The 21,397-nt window shown below is 45.0% G+C and overlaps 1 pseudogene; it reads right to left on the reverse strand.

Moving 5' to 3' along the window:
- Nucleotides 1–20,603: 20,603 nt before the first annotated feature.
- On the reverse strand, nucleotides 20,604–20,920 carry LOC118616508 (annotated as a pseudogene).
- Between the last annotated feature and the right edge of the window lie 477 nt (nucleotides 20,921–21,397).

The raw sequence follows: 21,397 nt of genomic DNA on the forward strand, positions 1-21,397 counted from the left end.
GTGAGGGCAATTCAGCCCTATAAATCCTGATTGGTGCTGCCATCCTGGACAAAAGAGCCTGTTGACACCCAGATGCCCGCACTGCTGACACCTTGCCCCAGATCACTCTCTATAGGATAATTCTCAGGCTGGGCTCAGAAACAATGAGATCAGGGCCTTCTCTCTGCAGCAAGCCAAACACTTCCTGCTGCATGTAGTCCAGTCCTCTGGTCCTCTGCCCTAAGCATGTACCTCCTGAACTACACGCAGCAAGCGTCACACATGCCTACCCCGACCTGCTGGATCTGCTCACTGCTGAACACTAAGTACAGGAAGGGTGCAGGGGTGTCCTCACCAGGTTTCCTCCTCCCTTTCTGGGGTCTTGCGGACCTGCCTTCACATCTTGCAGTCCCTCCAGCCTTGATCTTGAGCCCTGCTCTCTTTCCAGATGATCTCTTCCTCCTCCTGGTCTTCAGTGACCACCCTTTTGCTGAGGACTAAAGCGGGGCAATTTTTTACCCTGCCTGTTTATTTTTATTTTATTTTTTTTTACCCTGCCTGTTTAAACCACTAGTGTTTTGACCTGCTGTACAATGCATCTTCTCCTGCCCCCTTTCTTTCTCCCTCCTTTTCTCCTATCTTCCTTCCCTCTCTCTCAATTTCTTGGTATATTCCTCAACTATTAGTTTCTGTCTTCATTTCTGTGTTATTCACTGCTCAAAACTTTCTCCCAGATTCTCTAAGAAACAGACAACCTCTTCCACCCAACACCACCAAATAAAACTGACAACAGCTGGCCTGGCCAGTGTGGCTCAGTGGCTGAGCATTGACCCATGCACCAAGAGGCGGCCAGTTCGATTCCCGGTCAGGGCACATGCCCAGGTTGTGGGCCTGATCCCCGGTAGGGGGCATGCAGGAGGCGGCTAATCGATGTTCTCTCTCATTGATGCTTCTCTCTCTCTCTCCCCCCTTCCTGTCTCTCTGAAAATCAATAAAGAAGATACAAAAATAAAAAACTGACAACAGCTGAGCCTGCACACAGTAAAATTTATAATTGACTTTCAAATATCAGAAAAATAAAATCTTCCTAACATAACTGAGGTTTGTAAAACCTAGTCCAGAAGATGGACTTAGTAGAAATAACAGTCGTGAAAAGGAAATGCAAACTGATGGATGAAGAAATTGATTTTGGCTCTGACCAGGATTGCTCAGTGGTTAGAATGCACCAAAGGGTTGTGGGTTTGATTCCTGGTCAAGGGCATGTAGCTGGGTTGCAGGTTTGATCCCCAGCCCTGGTCAGAGTCTGAGCAGCAGGCAACCAATTGATGTGTCTCTCTCTCTCTCTCTCTCACATCAATGTTTCTCTCCCCCCCCTCCCTCCCCACCTTCCACTCTCTCTAAAAATCAATGGAAAAAAATATCTTCGGGTGAGGATTAACAAAAACAAAAAAGTGATTTTTTTAAAAAGTTAGAGTGAATAAAATTAAACCGAAAAGCTATGGTATTTATGAAAATAATTTTGGGCCCTGGCCGGTTTGGCTCAGCGGTTAGAGCCTCGGCCTGCGGTCCCGAGAGACCCGGGTTCGGTTCCCGCTAAGGGCATGTACCTCGGTTGCAGTTTGTCCCTGGCCCTGGTTGGTCGTGCGGGTGGCAGCCACTCGATGTGTCCCTTCGCATCGATGTTTCTCTCTCTCTCTTCCTCTCTCTCCCTCCCGCTCTATCTGAACAAAAAATGGAAAAATGTCCTCGGGTGAGGATTTAAAATAATAATAATAATAATAATAATTTTGGCAAAAAATAAGAAATGATTTGTGCTGAATTTAAAATTTTTATGAAGAAATTAATTTACTTTAATGCAATTTATTCCCCAAATCCCTTACTGACCCAGGGAAAAAAAATCAGTTTTAGCAAAATTCTAATTAAAATATTTCCATTCAGGAAAACTATAGAATTGAAATGCCCCATACATGTTGAAGACTCACACTTTTTCCCCCCTTTTTGTTGATTTTAGAGAAAGTGAGAGGGAGAGAGAGATAGAAATATTGTTGAGAGAGAACATTGATTGGCCACCTCCTGCATGCCCCCCACTGGGGATCTGGCCCACAACTTGGGCATGTATACTGACTGGGATTCGAACTGGCCACCTTTTGGTGCATGGGTCGCCGCTCAACCACTGAGCCATACTGGCCAGACGAGGACTCACACTTTTATATATCTGCCTGAAGTTCAGATTCAAATCAGCAACTATACCATAAAACATTCTCACTTGGGCATCCCAAAGCCTCATCAAATACATATTCCCAAAGCCAAACTGTTGATCTCTCACCAAATTGTTCATCTCAGATACTTGTCTGAGACTAGGACCATCACCTATTCATTCAATTACTCACGCCAAAATCTTCAGGCATCCTCTCTCTTGCCTCTCTCATCCCCACACATAATCTAAAACCAAGCCCATCAACTCAACATCCAGATCTCCTTACCCAGGCTCCCAACATCTCCCACAAGGGTTAACCTAACTGGTCTCCCCGAAACCACTCTTTCATCATCTGATTCATCATCCACACTGACAGTTAAGCAAACTAAGACCTCTCTTCCAATAAGAGGCAGACTAGTTACCTTTGATAAAACCTCCTGCTGAAGACAGCTGAAAGAGTTGGTCACATGTTTATAAAATCCACCGCCCTCAACACACATTCTTAAAAGCATCAAAGAGCTAACAAGATTGTGAGGAATTGTGCCAAGGTCCAGGAGAGGACAGGATTCCAAAGAGGTGACCCTGAGACTTGAGGCTGCTGAGAGGCCAAGCTCTCTTCTAGTGGCCTTGCATGGCTGGAGACAAAAATCAGTCAGGGGCCTGCCAAGGGAGAGGGACTGATAAACCCCACATTAGGTTCAGCCCCAAAGGACTGTACCTTAGAAATAAAGGTGAAATTAAAGCATATCAGCCTGTTCCTCAATGGCAGTCCAGCTCTGAGTCATCAAGGTGCTACAGAAAACATCATGCCCTAAGTATGAACTAAAATGATCTATTTGCTAAGCCCTCCAGGCAACTGGCAAAAGCAATAGAAAATTTTCTTTGGTTAATGACAAAATCACCCCTTTCAAATTATCTCTGCAAATAATTTCACTCACAGCCCTGGCTGGTTTGGCTCAGATGGTTAGAGCGTCAGCCTGCAGTCCAGACCCAGGTTCGGTTCCCACTAAGGGCATGTACCTCAGTTGCAGTTTGTCCCCGGCCCTGGTTGGGTCATGCGAGAGGCAGCCACTCGATGTGTCCCTTTCACGTCGATCTCTCTCTCTCTCTCTCTCTCTCTCCCCCCTCCCACTCTATCTAAACAAAAAGTGGAAACATGTCCTCAAGTGAGGATAAAAAATAATAATAATAATTTCACTCATAGACAATATTTACCACACACACACACAAAACAGACACAGGAGGAAGCAAGATTCCTTGAGCCAAAACCATCAAAAATAATAGTTAACCGAAATAGAGTTGGAGGAACTCCAGACTTAAAAAAAAAAAAAAAAAATTACACTTACTATGTTCAAGAAGATAAATGCTAAAATGGAAAACTTCAGCAGGGAACTAGAAACTATAAAATTACTTAGCATATGCAAAAAAAAAAGGATTAAAACTAAAAAACAAAATTTATACCCGAGTGGTGGATGGACATTTAACAACAGATATAACATGGCTAAAGACTGAATAAGACAAATGGAAGGGGGGACAGAAGAAACAATCTAGCCCTGGCTTGGTAGCTCACTTGGTTAGAGCATCATTCTGATATGCCAAGGTTGTAGGTTTGATTCCCCAGTTAGGGCACATACAAGAAGCAACCAATAAATGCATAAATAAGTGGAACAAAAATCCATGTTTCTCTCTCTCTCTCTCTTTTAAAATATATTTTAATTGATTTTTTAGAGAGAGAGGAAGGGAGCAAGAGATAGAAACATCAATGTGAGAGAGATACAGCAATTGGCTGCCTCCTGAACGCCCCCTGCTGGGGATCGAGCCCACAACCCAGGCATGTGCTCTGACCAGGAATCGAACCAGGACCTCTCAGTGCATGGGGTGATGCTCAATCCCCTGAGCCACACCGTCTGGGCTCTTCTCTTTCTCTTTAAAAATCAATCAATAAAAATAAATAAATAAAAAAGAAGGCCCTGGCCTGTACGGCTCAGTTTGTTGGAGCGTCGTCCTGTGTACCAAAGGGTCGTGGGTTCGATTCTCAGTAGGGCACATATCCAGGTTGGGGGTTTGATCCCCTTTGGGGGCACATAAGGGAGGCAACCAATCAATGTTTCTCTCATATTGATGTTTCTCTCTCTCTCCCTCTCCCCTCCTCTCTCTATAAAATCAATAAAAACATCCTTGGGTGAGGATAAGAGGAAAAAGGAGAAGAAGAAGAGGAGGAGGAGGAGAAGAAACAATCTGACAAAAAGTATGGAAAGACAAAAAGATGGAAAATACAGAAGAAAATGTTACAGATAGGAAGTTACAATGAGAAGATCTTACATATGTTTAATTGCAGTCCCAGAAGAAGAGGAGAAAAAGAAAGTAGAACAGAGACAATATTTAAAAAGATAATAGTTAAGAACTTTCCAGAATAGATGGAAGATATTAATCTATAGATTTGAAAACTCAAATGAATCACAAGCAGAATAAAAAGAAATCCACATCCTGATCTAATATTGTGAAAATGTAGAAAATTAAAGACAAAGAGAAAAATAGTGAAAGCATCTAGAGAAAACAATAGGTAATGGTGCCAGTTATTTACCTCTTGTCTCTCAGGTTTAAACCCATCCTTCTGTGATCTTCTCTGTGATGCTGGGGCGAGGGTCTGCAGACCACATTTCCCAGGCACCCTTGCCAGCTGACTTCCTGTTGGATTCTGCCAGTGGAAAGCACTAAAGGAGAGATTAGTAGGAGGAGGAATGGGATCCCTTCCTCTCTTTACTTCCTGTCAGCTTCAATTCAGGAATCTCCAGCTCCTTTCAGCACACCTAGCTACACTGAACCCCCTCACAGATAATAGCCCAAGCCAGGAGGGTCCTTCTCTAAGACCCTAGGTCCTGTTAACCTTATCTGTTCCCTTTTATCCTCCCAAGCCTACGAGTGACAGCTGCTTCCTTTACTAATATCTGGGTAGCATCCTCTTTTGCTCTTTCAGGCTTTCAAAATTTGCATATACAATCCACCTTGTGTATTATATCTCCTTTATTTGAAAAAATTAGTATGGATTGTATTTGTCCGATAGCCTGGGAACTGGCGCCAGGCAAACTATTCAGCCATTACCTCGCTTACCCAACCTAAACTCCCACCCTGTTTTAGGAACTGTTTGCCCCGAACTCATAGATCAACTCCTGTCCCATTCTCCTGTCCTAGTCCAGGAACTGTTTGCCCCGGGACAATAGACTCACATTCCAGGGGCTCCCATGTGTAGCCCCTCAGGACCTAACACTAACAACAAATTCCCGCTGCCATAGGCGCGGATATAAAAATCACAAACCCCAGTATCGGGGGCTGCTTCTAGGACTCGACCCCCGGAGTCTGTGAACCCGCCTGGAGTGTACCCAATAAAGCCTGATTTCTGCTTATTCGGCTGTTTGGCTCTTTGGTTTCTTTCCACCTCCCACCGGCGCCTGGCTACCTTACAGTATTTTCCTGATTAGACCCTAAGTGATACAGAACTCTTCAAAGGAGTCACAGTATGGTAGATAGCATTACTGTCTCCAGTTAATTGCCACTGATCTCTGTGGGAGGCCAGTACTTCCCCACCCTGCTGACCTCAGGCTGTGACCAATGACACACAAGAGTAATGACATGTGAGGATAAGCCATGTCTGCCATCACTTCTCAGAAAAAGCTTTAAGAACCATCGCGTTGCCCGGCCTGTGTGGCTCGGTGGATTGAACATTGTCCCATGGACTGAGAGGTCCTGGTTTGATTCCTGGTCAGGGCATATTCCCAAGTTGGGGGCTCAATCCCCAGTAGGGGGCATACAGGAGGCAGCCAATCGATGTATTGCTCTCACATCAATGTTTTTATCTCTCCCTTCATTTATCTCTAAAAAATCAATAAAAACTTTTTTTTTTAAAAAGAACTATCACATTATTTTGCTATTTGTTCTTTTCCCGCTGCCAGGAGACTGGCATGTCCTAGGTGGGAGCTGCAGCAGACTCACACAGGACCTGGAAAGTGAGCTAGAAATAAACCTTTGCTGTTGCAAGCTAAGGAGATATAGGGGATGTTTGTTACTGCATCATAGTCTAGTGAAACCTGACTGACTCATAGAATTAGACTACAAAATGGAAGCCAGCAGGTGGTTGAACAATAGCTTCAATAAACTAAAGAAAAATGACTGCCAACTTGATTCTATACTCTGAAAACTATCCTTTTTTTTTTTAATCCTCCCTGAGGACATTTTTTCCATTTTTTTTTTTGTTGTTGTTCAGGTAGAGTGGGAGGGAGAGAGAGAGAGAGAGAGAGAGAAACATCGATGTGAAAGGGACACATCGAGTGGCTGCCACCCACACGACCAACCAGGGCTGGGGACAAACTGCAACCGAGGTACGTGCCCTTAGTGGGAACCGAACCCGGGTCTCTCGGGACCGCAGGCCGATGCTCTAACTGCTGAGCCAAACTGGCCAGGGCTCTGAAAACTATCCTTTAAGAAGAAACAAATGCTAAATAAAGACATTTTCAGACAAAAACAGAGAATAATGATCTGAGAGGAAGATCATGGATACAGGAAGGAATGAAGACAAAACTGTGGTAAATATATGAGTCAATCTAGCTAAAGACTGACTGTTATAAAAGAAAAATATTATCTGTAGAGTTATAGACAACTGTAGCTGGGAAATCAAAGCAGAAGTGAATGGAATTAAAGTGTTCTGAGGCCTTTGCACAGTCACCAGTGATGAGATACACTGATATCTTGCAACCCTTCATATAGCCAAGACTGCACACATCTCTGTGTTATCTTTCCCCACACTGCCCAGCCTCAGACACACACAGTCTGAAGGGTTTTCTATTACATACCTGGCCAGTACTCTTCACAAAGTGAGGTCACAAAAGACAAGGAAAGACTGAAGCCCCATCACAGACTGGAGGAAACAAAAGAGACATGACAACTAAATGCCATGTGGGATGCTAGGCTGGATCCTGAACCGGAAAGGGGGCATTAGTGGAAAAACTGGTCAAATCCAAATGAAGTCTACAATTTGTAGTACTGCTACTAATGTTTTAGTTGCTATCACTGTACTGCATTTCTGCATGATGTAAACATGGGAAGGCTGGGTCAAGAGTAGAACGAATTCTACTATTTTTGTAAGTTTTCTCTAAGATGGAAACTATTTTTTTAAAAATCACCCAGAGATGTTGATTGTTAATATTTCTAGCGCACTCTCTACCTGTCCCTTTTCTTGTATTGGGTGACATTTTATGTTCCAATAAAGAAGATCATGGAGACACATGATTTTATTCTACACAAGGCTTCTGGAAAAATCACCACATTTAAGTCTCCCAACAGGCGCCATCACCCTCATTTCACAGGTAAAGAAATGAAGGTCTAGAGCAGATTAAAGGTCACAGAAGGCCAGGACTCAATGTGAGTGCAGGTTCCAGATGCCAAATTCCAGAATCACACTAAAACTCAATTCTTGAATGATGAGTTCATCTACTTTTTCATACACACATTCATTCAACCACACGAGCACCTCCTGGGGGTTGACAACGTCTAGGAGGCCATGGCCCCAGCATCAACCTACTTCCATTCTAAAGGTTTTATGCCTGCAGCCCAGGGTACATAGTCTGGCCTGGGTGGAACAAGGTGACACACCCCTGCAAGGAAGACTCACTGCCCAGCTGCAAAGAGTGTGTTTGGCTGACAGCACCCCACTGTTAGCACCTTCTGAGTCCACCTTCTCTTTCAGATGGAGGTCCTGCTCTTTTCTGGAGGCCAGCAACTGAGCAAGGTGGTGGGATAAAGGCCTTTTCTGCCCAATGTGTGTGTGAGGGGGCCTCAAATATGCAGTTAGATCTGAAGCTCGATGCAGAGCCACTGGAGTCTGCATCCCCTGGTGGAACCCTCTGCCCAATTCTGCTCCCTTCCTTTTCTTTCATAGAAGTTCCCCTCACTAACCCTGGCCAGTTTGGCTCAGCGGTTAGAGCGACGGCCTGCGGTCCGGAGAGGCCCGGGTTCGGTTCCCGCTAAGGGCACGTACTTCGGTTGCAGTTTGTCCCCGGCCCTGGTTGGTCGTACGGGTGGCAGCCACTCGATGTGTCCCTTCACGTCAATGTTTCTCTCTCTCTCTCCCTTCCTCTCTCTCTCCCACTCTATCTGTACAAAAAATGGAAAAATATCCTCGGGTGAGGATAAAAAAGAAAAAAAAGAAAAAAAAAGAAGTTCCCCTCACTAAACTCTTGTACTCCAAAGGATGAACCTGTAATAAGCTGCTCTTTAGGCTTGTGTCAACTTCCCACCAGCTCATGTTGGTGAACTAACCCAGGAACAAGGGGTGGCCTTCACCCCCTTTGGTGCCCTCTTTGTCCCCATCAGCCTAGTAAGGCCCCTGGGGCTAGAGCTGTATGCAGGGTAAAAGACTGGTTTAGGGCCTGACCTCCCTGATGTCCTCACCGCACACACAATCCTGTGTTCATCCTGCTGTTAGACCTGCCAAGGGCATGACAAACATGTACTTGGAGGACCTTGAGCACCCCTGAGGATCTGTGTGTGGCCAGATGTTGGATCTTGGAGGAGGTGGAGCACTGAGAAGGAGCTGCTGCCCTGGTAGGTTTGGACAGAGGGAGGGGTGGGGTGTGGCAGTACCAAGTGGAGAAGGGTGTGTGCCAGCCTGTCTGGCTCTCCTGGGCGGGGCTTGATGAATGTTTGGGTAGAGGCGGCAGCAGTCACATGGCTCTGTGAATAGAGCCTACTTCGGGTTGGGGATGGAAGCCAGCTAGGTGGGCTGTGTAGGCACATCTACTCAGTGGAGGAATCTGAATAGAGCAGGGGCTCAGGGAAACTTCTGCTTAGCAGAAAATACACAGGAAAGGAGGTCGATTTCCAAACAGCCAAGGTCTGTGATGTTTCATGTGCCAGGGCCCACAAAGGCTATGCCCAGCTTGGCTGACTAGCTGGGCATGGGTAGGACAAGTGAAGAACCTTCTGGGTGGACACATAAGTGAGGGGATGGCCAGGTGGCTGAAACCTCCAAAATCAGGCCCTAACTGGTTGGGCCTGTGTCTCTTATACTCCATGGGAAGCACCCCTTTTTTGGAGCTGAAACAGGGAACTTAAGTATCTCAGCATTTTTCTGCATAGGCAATCCCACCGGTAACCCCAAGGATCACTTCTCCTGGCCTTCCCTTGAAGGGAAGAGAAGAGGGATCTTCCTTGTTCTCTCTCAGGAGAGGAATGTTAGTGGGCAAGTGGCCCAGTGCTGGTGAAGGACAGAGAGACTACGCCCCTGCCTGCCTACCAGAGACCATACCAGCAAACCCCGGAGCTCTGAACCCCTTAGCCTTGTTTTAGGAAATTGTACTTGTGAAGTCACCCACCCTAAAACAAAGGCACATTACAATTTAAAATGTTTGCCTAGCCCTGGCCGGTTTGGCACAGCGGTTAGAGCATTGGCCTGAGGTCTGGGGAGACCCGGGTTTAGTTCCCGCTAGGGGCATGTACCTCGGTTGCAGTTTGTCCCTGGCCCTTGTTGGGTCGTGTGGGTGGCAACCACTTGATGTGTCCCTTTCACGTCGATGTTTCTCTCTCTCTCTCTCTTCATCCCACTGTATCTGAACAAAATATCAAAAAATGTCCTCGGGTGAGGATAAAAAAAAAAATGTTTGCCTACACTGAATATTGATAAATGAAATATCATAATGATTAGAATTTGCTTTCAAATAATCTGGGAGCGGGGGAGGGGTTAGGGACATGGAGGGAGTGTTTATATGGAGATTAATAAAATCATAAAGCTACCCAGCCAGTGTGGCTCACTGGTTGAGGGTCGACCCTTGCACCAAGAGGTCGCCAGTTCAATTCCTGGTCAGGGCACATGCCCTGGTTGTGGGAGTGGGGGGCATGCAGGAGGTGGCCAATTGATGTTCTCTCTCATCAATGTTTGTTTGTTTGTTTGTTTTTTAGGAACGCTTTATTTATTTATTTATTTATTTATTTATTTATTTATTTAATCCTCACCCGAGGACATTTTTCCATTTTTTGTTCAGATAGAGTGGGAGGGAGAGAGAGGAAGAGAGAGAGAGAGAAACATCAATGTGAAAGGGACACATCGAGTGGCTGCCACCTGTACGACCAACCAGGGCCGGGGAAAAACTGCAACCGAGGTACACACCCTTGGCGGGAACTGAACCCGGGTCTCTCTGGACCGTAGGCTGACTCCAACTGCTGAGCCAAACCAGCCAGGGCTCTCATCAGTGTTTCTATCCCCCCCCACACACACACACTTCCTCTCTCTCTAAAATCAATAAAGAAAAAAAAATCATAAAGCTGAGTGATGGGTACATGGGAGGTTTGTTATTCTCTACCTTTGTGGATATTTGAAAATGTCTGTTGTTAAGCTTTAAAAGTAATCTATGTAGCCTGGCCAGTTTTCTCAGTGGCTAGAGTGTCAGCCTGCGGACCAAAGAGTCTCAGGCTTGATTCCTGGTTAAGAGCATGTACCATAGTTTTATAACAAATAACTTTGGTTAATAGTATGCTCTATATACAGCATTATTGATAAACTCAAATAATTTTATTCATCTCCTAATGTAGAATTTCCAATTAGAATCATCTCAATTTAGTTGAAAGTTAAAATACATTGAAAAATCTTAATAATAAATTGTCTAATTAAAGATCTTTGTTGGACTGCTAAAAAAAAAAAAAAAAGAGCATGTACCAGTGTAGCAGGTTTGATCCCTGCCTCTGGTCAGGGTCATGTGGGAGGCAACCAATTGATGTGTTTCTCTCACATCACTGTTTTTTTTTCTCTCTCTCTCTCTCTCCCTCCCTCCCTTCTACTGTATCCAAATCAATGGAAAAATATCCTTGTGTGAGGATGAACAACAAAAAAGTAATCTATATAAAGTCCTTGCTAAAAAAAAAAAAAGAAGAAGAAGTCCTCCTGGCCAGTGTGGCTCAATTGGTTGGAGCATCATCCTGTACCCCCAAAGGTGGCAGATTCAATTCGCTGTCAGAGCACATACCCAGGTTGCAGATTCAATCTCCCGGGGAGTGTAGTGTGCAGGAGGCGACCAATAATGTTTCTCTCTCTGTCGAAAAATCCATAAAAAATAAAAAAAGGCCCACTACTCGCACCTTTCAGTTATCTCTGGAATATGAGAGTCCAAGTTCACTTCAGTGTACAGTTATTTTTCTTTCTTTAAAAAAATTGTGAGCCCTGGCCGGTTTGACTCAGCAGTTTGAGCATCGGCCTGTGGACCAGAGAGTCCCAGGTTCGGTTCCCATTAGGGGCACGTACCAAAAAAAAAAAAAAAAAAAAAAATTTAATCGTCGTAAAATACACAGAACATACAATTTACCATCTTGACCATTTTGAAGTGTGCCGTTCAGTGGTGTTAGGCACATTCACATTGGTGTGCATTAGATCTGCACAACTGTTTCCTCTTGCCACTGACTTCCCCAGCCCCTGCACCCCACTCCTATCCTGCTCATAAATCACTGCACACAGAGGTTGGAGCCAAGGTCTCCCAAGTTTCAGAACAAGTTGCCTGTTACCACCTAGGGTGGCAGCTGGTCCTGGGCTGGGTTGTGGGGCAGGCCAGGTTTCTGGTGACTGGCCAGTGGGACAATAGGGGAGGCACCTGAGCAATTCCTGGCAGCTCTCAGCTTCCTCTTCTACCTGAGGCCTGGGGCTGCCCGGGTCACCAGAGAGGGTGGGCAGGAAGGCCAGCAGGAGTGAACAAAGGCTCCTCCCCAGAAGGGTAAATCAGGAAGGGCAGTCTAGATCCTCAGAGACACTTTCACCCTAGGGTGTGAGGCACATCTCCTTGGATGGGGTGTGAGGCAGGCAAGCAGGATCTTACTGCCTCAACCCTGACAGCCACAATGCCCCATCATGACACAGTTCTTGGATTTAGAACTATTTTGAAGCTGTTAGCAGGAGCTAGAATGGGCACCAGGAGTTACCTGTCAGCCTGCTCTTTGCAAGGTCTGAAATCCTCTCCAGAGATGCCCAGCTCTCCTCCTTCCTTCCTTAAGCTGGGGATTGGCCAGCTGCAGGGGGCCAAGAGAGGACAAGGAAGGGCAAGTAGTGAAGGGTGGGTGGGGAATACCACTGTCGAGTCCTTCCCTCACTGGGCTTATGCCATTTTATCCTCACAGCGATTCTGCCTGTTTACAAATGAAGAAACTGAGACTCAGAGAATTCACCAGGAAGTTATTCACCCAGGATTAGAGCCAGGGCTGCCTTTCTCCAGCCTCATCGTCCTGGTTAGAAAGCAGCCATAAAGTGGTGTTTTGTTTGCAGGTGGTGGGTTTGAGCTGAGCATGGTGAACTGTCATGTCACAGAGGAGGCCATGGGTGGGTGTGGTGGGGTGGGGGGGGGGTCTGAACATGGACTGGAGTCCAATCCTATGGGCTCAGAACTCCCTGTCTCCGCCTTGGCTGGTTTGGCTCAGTGGTTAGAGCGTCGGCCTGCGGTCCTGAGAGACCCGGGTTCGGTGCCCGCTAAGGGCGCGTACCTCGGTTGCAGTTTGTCCCCGGCCCTGGTCGGTTGTGCGGGTGGCAGCCTCTCGATGTGTCCCTTTCACATCGATGTTTCTCTCTCTCTCTCTTCCTCTCTCTCCCTCCCACTCTACCTGAACAAAAAATGGAAAAATGTCCTCTGGTGAGGATAAAAAAAAAAAAAAAGAACTCCCTTTCTCCTAGAAGTGACAGACAGGTGACCTAGAAATGTTAGTGACCTGTGACAAGTAAGTGCTGCTGAAGCAACACAGGATACAGGCAATAAGTTTGGGTTCTCCCAACAACCAGCACTTACAGATGAGGACACTGAGGTAGTCCCCTACATGCAGCAGGAGCCAGGCTAGAAAGAGGGAGCCCACAGGATTAGTCCTGAGGCTGGACAGCACCTCTCAAGCATAGAAAAGTGGGACAGAATATGTAGGCTGGAAAGCACCCTCTGGGGCAAAGTGGGTGGCAACTGGATGGTAGGAAGCCCAGGCACATTGCTGCAATAGTCAAGGAGAAAGGTGATGAGGCCAGAGGTGGTGGCTAGAGCAAAGGAGGCAATTGATATTCTCCACAGTAGCTCCAGAATTTTACAGTCTTGGCCACTAGCAAGCAGAATGGTGCACTTTACTACCCAACCCAGGAGACAGGCCCGAGATGAGTGTGTGCTGGGTGGGGACAACACACAGCCTTCCTGGCCATTCCAAGACAGGCTCCATGGCAAGCATTTTGTTCTTCTGAACGACTTTCCCCACAGGGAGAAGGGAGAAGGGAGAAGGGAGAAGGGAGAAGGGAGAAGGGAGAAGGATAAACTAATATTTATAGATGCCAACCACTGGGCAGGCACTGGGTGCTTTACAGATGTCACTTCACTTCATATTCCAAATTATGATTCCCTTTTTGAGAGAAAATTGAGGTACAGAGAGAAAAATTAAATTGTCCAAAGTCAGCTGATTCAGGAAGTGAGAGCACCCAGGGAGCTTGGTTTCCCTTCCCCTGGCCTGGTGCCCGAAGTGCCTTGCCTCCTGGCATCTGGGCAGTGTGGCTTCCTAAGCCATCTCCACAAGAATGCCAAGGCTGGCGGCAGATGACCCAGGCAAGGGTGTCTGCCCTGTTAGTCCAGAAAGGTGAGCAAAGTTCACCATGTAAAAGTGTTCCTGCTCCACCCCCTTACCTGGCCTCTCCCGTGCTGCCCAGACTAGTGTGTGCAGAGGAACAGAGGCCCAGCTTCTGCTGGATTCTGATTGCCCATCTCTATCCAGCCCACCTTCTTTCAAAAGCCTCAGAAAGGCAGCCCTGGCCGGTTTGGCTCAGCGGTTAGAGCGTCTGCCTGTGGTCCCGAGAGACCCGGGTTCAGTTCCCGCTAAGGGCACGTACCTCGGTTGCAGTTTGTCCCCGGCCCTGGTTGGTCGTGTGGGTGGCAGCCACTCGATATGTCCCTTTCACATTGATGTTTCTCTCTCTCTTCCTCTCTCTCCCTCCCACTCTACCTGAACAAAAAATAGAAAAATGTCCTCAGGTGAGGATAAAAAAAAAAGAAAGGCAGATAGGAGGCAAAGGCCAAGGGTTCAGAGGTGAGAACAAGAGGTAGCTGGCACGGAGAGGAGTGCTGCCAAACAGAGTGACAAGGGACCAGCCCCCAGGTCCAGCCCTGTCAGGAACTAGCTCTGAAATGTGTTTTGGGGGAACAGGTCATGTCCCCTCTCTAGACCTCAACTTTCCTATCAGAGGAGGATGGACTGAGAGCACCCAAGGGTTCAATGTAATGCTCTATGGTTTATGTCCTAAGGTTTATACTTGAGAATATACATTGGAAGTCATGAGGGTGCCGGGTGCCTGGAAGCTGGGGAGGAGGAAAACTGCCTCTCCCCTGGGGCAGTTGGTCTCCTCAGTTTTGCAATCTCTAAGGACAGCCTCAAAGGACTCAGAGAAACCAGGCAGGAGGGAGCATCTGCCAGGTCAGCTCCCCAACTTCTGGGAAGGGGAGGGGAGTGCTCTTAGCAGCCTGGAGTCTGGAGCCTGTGTAGGAGTTGGGGGACAGGTAGCCTACTCCAGGCTAGTGGGGGCTGGGAACCTGAGCTCTGTTTGTTTTTTTAAAATATGTTTTTTGTTTTGTTTTTTTTTAGAGAGAGAGGAAGGGAGAGAGAGATAGAAACATCAATATGAGAGAGAAGCATCGATCGGCCGCCTCCTGTACACTTCCCACTGGGGATCAAGTCTGAAATCCAGGCGTATGCCCTGACCGGGAATCAGGAATCGAACTGGGACCTCTCAGTCCATGGGAGGATGCTCAATCCACTGAGCCATGCCAGCCTGGCTGAGCTTTGGTTTTTTGAATGACATATCTGCGAGAGAGAAAAGGCCAAGCTATTCTCAACCCTAGCCCCCTGCACTCTGCACCCCCCCCACCCATTTCAGAGAAGACCCTGGTATAGGTGGGAGACAAGCTTCCTGCCTAGATGCCAGGATTTGTCAGCCTCCCACCTGCAGCTGCCCTTCTGTGGTGTGCAGCCACTTTCTAGGTATTCCATCCAACCAGGACCCTCTTGCCCTCCCCACCTCTGTCTTTGACATTTCTGGGCTCCAGTGTATCTTGTGATTTCTTTCCCTCCTGCACACTGGCCTAGAGGTCAGAAGATCTGGGAACAATCACAGAGTTTATAACAGAAAAGGGAGGAACTGAATCTGAGATTTCATAGAATTTATCTTTAATACCCTCCCTTTCCTCCACATGTAATTTCTTGCCAAAACAAGTCAATTCTTCTTTCAAATCATCTCATGAACAACACATATCTCTTCCTCTCCCAAGCACCCATGCCCCCTGTGGCCAGTTTCTGTTCACTGAGGCTCCTCTAACCCAGCGTCCTTGCCTGAACCACCTCACAGGGCCTGTGTACCAGCTTCTTCACAGTTCCCTCTCTCAACACCTCAAAGGCTCCTGACACCTATTTCAAGAGGCCTTTCTGGGAATGCTCCAATGTGCCGCCTGTGTCCACTTCTCCCACCGACGTTTCCCACTTTCAGGACTCCGAGCTCACTAGGAAATCTTCCTTTGCCCCACCGTGCTCAACCTTCCTTAGCCACAGACACTTGTTCCCGACACTTCCTCCACAGAAGTGCTTGCTATCCTTCAATTACCATAGAAAAAGTGTGAACAAAATCCGGGTTCTATAATAAACCTGACAAGTCTAGTGACTGAAAGTAACCTCATAGAGTGATCTGATCATAAATTCACAATTGGTCAGGTTGTAGTGGATAGTCACATCCCAGACATATAACTTCTCTTTTTCTTTTTTCTTTATTGATTTTAAAGAGGAAGGGAGACAGAGAGATAGAAACATCGATGAGAGAGAACATCGATTGACCACCTCCTGCATGCCCCCCCCAGGAGATCTGGCCCACAACCTGGGCATGTGCCAGAATCAAACCAGCGACCTCTTAGTTCATGGGTCGATGCCCAACCACTGAGCCACACTGGCGGGGCTCAGGCATATAGCTTCTTTAGTCAAGGCTTATTTTTGCCTTAAACAATCCCTGTCCATTGTTTCTATGCATCTAGGTTAACATACATTTGCATGCCTTTTTTTCAAATCCCCTGGAAGGTTAAACCACCCTCAAGAGAGCACATAATCTTGCTGTTTTCCACCATCATGTAATCTTCCCTTCTTAATCCAAATGTATAAAAGAAATTGCAAAATGTCATTCTCCATAGCACTGAGATCTTGCTTCCCAGCATGTCATTAGTTTTGGCTCAAATAAATTCTTTTTTTTAAATTTCTTTGTCTTATTTTATTTTTAATTTATTTATTTTTGTTAAAAGATGTTTCTCCTTTTTCCCCTATTGACACCCTCCTCCTGATCCTGCCACCCCGCCCCCGGCACAGCATTGTTGTCTATGTGCATTGGTTATACTTATATGCATATAAGTTCTTTGGTTTACCTCTTCCCTCTCCTCCACCCCCCATTCTCTGAGGTTTCTCAATCTGATTCCTACTTCTATGTCTCTGGGTCTATTTTGTTCATAAGCTTATTTTGTTCATTATATTCCACAAATAAGTGACATCATGTGATATTTGTCTTTCTTTGGCTTATTTCACTTAGCATAATATTCTACAGGTCCCTCCATGTAGGTCCGTCTCAAAGGATAAGAGATCTTTCTTTCTTATAGTTGCAGAGTATTCCATTGTATATGTACCACAGCTTTTTTTATCCACTCATCTATTGATGGACACAGGCTGTTTCCAGATCTTAGCGATTGTAAATAGCGATTGCTATAAACATGGGGGTACATATATTCTTTCTGATTGGTGTTTCAAGCTTCTTAGGATATATTCCTAGAAGTGGGATCACTGGGTCAAATGGAAGTTCAATTTTTAATTTTTTGAGGAAACACCGTATTGTTTTCCATAGTGGCTACACCACTTTGCATTCCCACCAGCAATGTCCCCTTTTCTCCACACCCTCACCAGCACTTGTTAGTTGATGATTTGTTGATGGCAACCATTCTGGCCAGTGTGAGGTGATACCTCATAGTCATTTTAATTTGCACATCTCTGATGATTAGTGACGCTGAGCATTTCTTCATATGTCTCTTGACCATTTGTATGTCCCATTTGGAGAAGTGTCTATTTAGGTCCTCTGCCCATTTTTTTTTTTTTTTTTTTTTATCCTCACCCGAGGACATTTTTGCAATTTTTTGTACAGATAGAGTGGGAGGGAGAGAGAGAGAGAGAGAGAGAAACATCGACGTGAGAGGGACACATCGAGTGGCCGCCACCCACACGACCGACCAGGGCCGGGGACAAACTGCAACCAAAGTACGTGCCCTTAGCGGGAACCAAACCCGGGTCTCTCCAGACCGCAGGCCAACGCTCTAACCGCTGAGCCAAACCAGCCAGGGCGCTCTGCCCATTTTTTAATTTGGTTTTTTATTTTCCTTTTGTTGAGTTGTATGAGCACTCTATACATTTTGGAAATTAAGCCCTTATCTGATGTATTGTGGGCAATTATGCTCTCCCATATAATGGGTCCCTTTCCATTTAAATGGTTGTTTCTTTTGCTGTGCAGAAGCTTCATAGTTTGATGTAGTCCTAATTATTAATTTTTTCCTGTTTCTCTTGCATTAGGCATTGTATCAGTGAAAATTCTGCTGCATATGATGTCTGAAATTTTGTTGCTTACATTTTCTTCTAGGATTTTTATGGATTCATGAGTCACATTTAAGTCTTTTATTCATTTTGAGTTTTTTCTTGTGTATGGTGTAAGTTGGTGGTCTAGTTTCATTATTTGCATGTACCTGTCCAATTTTCCGAACACCATTTATTAAAGAGGTTGTCTTTACTCCATTGTATGCTCTTGTCACTTTTGTCAAATATTAATTGAGCATAATGTCTTGGGTCCATTTCTGGGTTCTCTGTTCTGTTCTGTTCCATTGATCTATATGCCTGTTCTTGTGCCAGTACCAGGCTGTTTTGATTACAATGGCTTTGTGGTATAACCTGATATTCAGTATTGTGATCCCTCCTACTTTTTTCTTCATTTTCAAGATTCCTGTGGCTATTTGGGTCTTTTTTTGGTTCCATATAAACTTTTGGAATATTTGGTCTAGTTCTGAAAATATATCATTGGTATTTTATTTTATTTTTTAAAACTCATTTGTATTGCCCTGGCCAGTTTGGCTCAGCAGTTGAGCATTGGCCTGTGGACCAGAGAGTTCCGTATTCGGTTCCCGCTAGGGGCATGTACCACCACCAAAAAAAAAAAAAGCTAAACTCATCTTTATTGTTGACTATATTACAGGTGTCCCCCCTTTTTTCCCATTGACCCTTTCCTCCCTAAACCCACCCACTTCCTGCCTTCCCCACACTACTGTCAGTGTCCATTGGTTATGCACATATGTATAGAAGTTCTTTGGTTTATCTCATTCTGTCCTCCCTCCCCACTTCCTTTTGAGGTTCATCAGTCTAACAACCAATTTGTACTTCTTAATTTCTTCATCTTTTTCACCCATTCCCCCAACCCCCCTCCCATCTGGCAACCAACAAAATGTTCTCTGTATCTATGAGAATGTTTCTGTTCTGCTTGCTCATTTTGTTTGTAGATTCAATTGTCGATAGATATGTATTTACTGCCTTTTTTTGTTTGTTCATATTTTTAATCTTCTTTTTCTTCAAGAAGACCCTTCAACATTTTATATAATAATGATTTAAAACCCTGGACAGTTTTTCTCAGTGGTTAGAGCATTGGCCCACAGACCAGAGAGTTCCAGGTTCGGTTCCCGCTAAGGGCACGTTCCGTGGTTGTAGTTTGTCCCAGGCCCCAGTTGGGGTTGTGCAGGTGGCAACCAGTTGATGTGTGTCTCTCACATTGATGTTTCTCTCTCTCTTCCTCCCTCTCTCCCTCCTGCTCTATCTGAAGATAAATGCAAAAATGTCTTTGGGTGAGAATAAGAAATAAATAAATAAATAAATAAATAAATAAATAAATAAATAAAGGTTTGGTGGTGATGAACTCCTTTAGCTTTTTCTTGTCTGGGAAACTCTTTATATGCCCATCGATCCTAAATGATAGCTTTGCAGGATAGAGTAATCTGGGTTGTAGGTTCTTGCTTTTCATCACTCTGAATATTCCTTGCCACTCCCCCCTGGCCTGCAAAGTTTCTTTTGAGAAATCAACTGACAGTCTTATGGGAACTCCCTTGTAGGTAACTAACTGCTTTTCTCTTGCTGCTTTTAAGATTCTCTCTTTGTCTTGAACCTTTTGCATTTTGATGATGATGTGTCTTGGTGTGGGCTGCTTGGGTTTCATCTTGTTTGGGACTCTCTGTGCTTTCTGGACTTATATGTCTGTTTCCTTCACCAAGTTAAGGAAGTTTTCTGTCATTATTTTTTCAAATAAATTTTCAATTTCTTGCTCTCCCTCTTCTTCTGGCACCCCCTTGATGTGCATGTTGGCACACATGAAGTTGTCCCAGAGGCTCCTTATACTATCTTCATTATTTTGAATTCTTTTTTCTTTTTTCTTTTTGATTGGGTGTTTTTTGCTTTCTTATATTCCAAATCAATGGTTTGCTTCTTGGCTTTATGTACTCTACTACTGAATCCTGTAAATTATTCTTTTTTTTTCTTTCATAATTGAGATTTTATTGTTTGTTTTGAGGATAAGTACACAGACATTTCAATTTGTATACAATTCTTAACATACGTACCAAAAATGTATGGGTAAAGTCACGTAGTTGTGATTCTTTTCTAAACTGTTATTCCAGTGACTTTCCAGCTTAAAATTTGGAGGCTAATTTTCCGCAAGAGTATAAAGTACCAATATCTTCAAATGTTGATACGCTGTTACATCAAAGTTCCACTAATTCACAATTTAATGTCATATATACTACATAATCAAATTTTCAATCTTTCACAGCACATTAACAAAGTTGCTAGGAAAACTGGACTACCACACCAAAGATGTTACAGAGTGCATGGACTTCTGACAGGGAGAGCAAGATCAAGGAGTTGTTTCTTTAGGAAACAATTATACCAAAAACATGGGAATAGAAGTAATTTAAAATGTTCAAGACATATTAAATGCAACTGACTCCAAACTGCCATTTAGTGTGCTTTGTATTACAGGATATAAAAACCTCCCCCATCTATGGAATGTTAAGCTAACATCCAAGACAATCAAAGCCTCCCATATTCAATATCCCACTATTTTCTGGTTGTACCAAAAAAAATAAACAACCAGCAAATGATTTCACCTTTAAAAAAAAAGCATTTACACTTAAAAAAATGGAATAAGGTGGAATTCCCTCCTTCTTAAAAATGTTTCTAGAGCTACTAAAAAACTTGCATTTACAAAATAGTTGATAAAAATATCCCTCTGGATTGTACAAGAAGGGAGATAGGGACCACTGATAAGACATGGCATATGATATTAATCAGACTTGGCTTCTTTCTCTCCTACTTCATCTGAGGCTGGACTCTCCTCGTTTTTAGATTCTCCATTTTCCGTGGGTAGATCTTCTTTAGGTTCCTGGTCAGCCACTTCGGCCTGCTTTCCCATTGCTCCCCTTTTCCCTTTCGTTTGCACTTTCTTGTCTGCCGATTTATCCTTTCCCACCACCTTTTTTTTTGGCTTCGTTTCCATTTTTGCAGGAGTAGGTTTGGCTGACAACCTCACTGACCTCCTCTTGGGCTCCTCTTTCGCTGCCCCGCCGCCCCCTCAGTGGAGCTAACCTTCCTCTTGGGCATCATGGCAGCACGGCCAGCACGTGCTGAGTGCCTGGGGGCCGCAGCGCACCTTGTGGCTTCACGAACCTGGCCTGCCTGGCCACTGCCTCTTCTCCCGCAGCCCAAGCTCTGACTCCTGTAAATTATTCTTTACTGCAGTTAGTGTCTCCTTCATTTTTGACTGGTCCTTTTTTATGCTCTTGAGGCCCTTATTAGGTTCACTGAAGTTCTGACTAAGTTAATTGAGCACCCTTATAAGCAGTGTTTTGAACTCTGCATGTGTTAGATTGCATATCTCCATTTCCTTTAGTTCTTTTCCTGGAGTTTTGTTCTGTTCTTTCATTTCAGACATGTTTTTTTGTCTGCTCATTTTGGCTGCCTCCCTGTGTTTGTTTCTATGTATTGGGTAGAGTTACTATGTCTTCTGGGCTTTCTAGGGGGGCCTATTTTAGTAGGTGTCCTGTAGGGTCCAGTGGCACAGCCTCCCTGATCACCCCA

The sequence above is a fragment of the Molossus molossus genome, unplaced genomic scaffold (genome assembly GCF_014108415.1).
Source record: "Molossus molossus isolate mMolMol1 unplaced genomic scaffold, mMolMol1.p scaffold_m16_p_4, whole genome shotgun sequence".
Classification (NCBI taxonomy): Eukaryota; Metazoa; Chordata; class Mammalia; order Chiroptera; family Molossidae; genus Molossus; species Molossus molossus.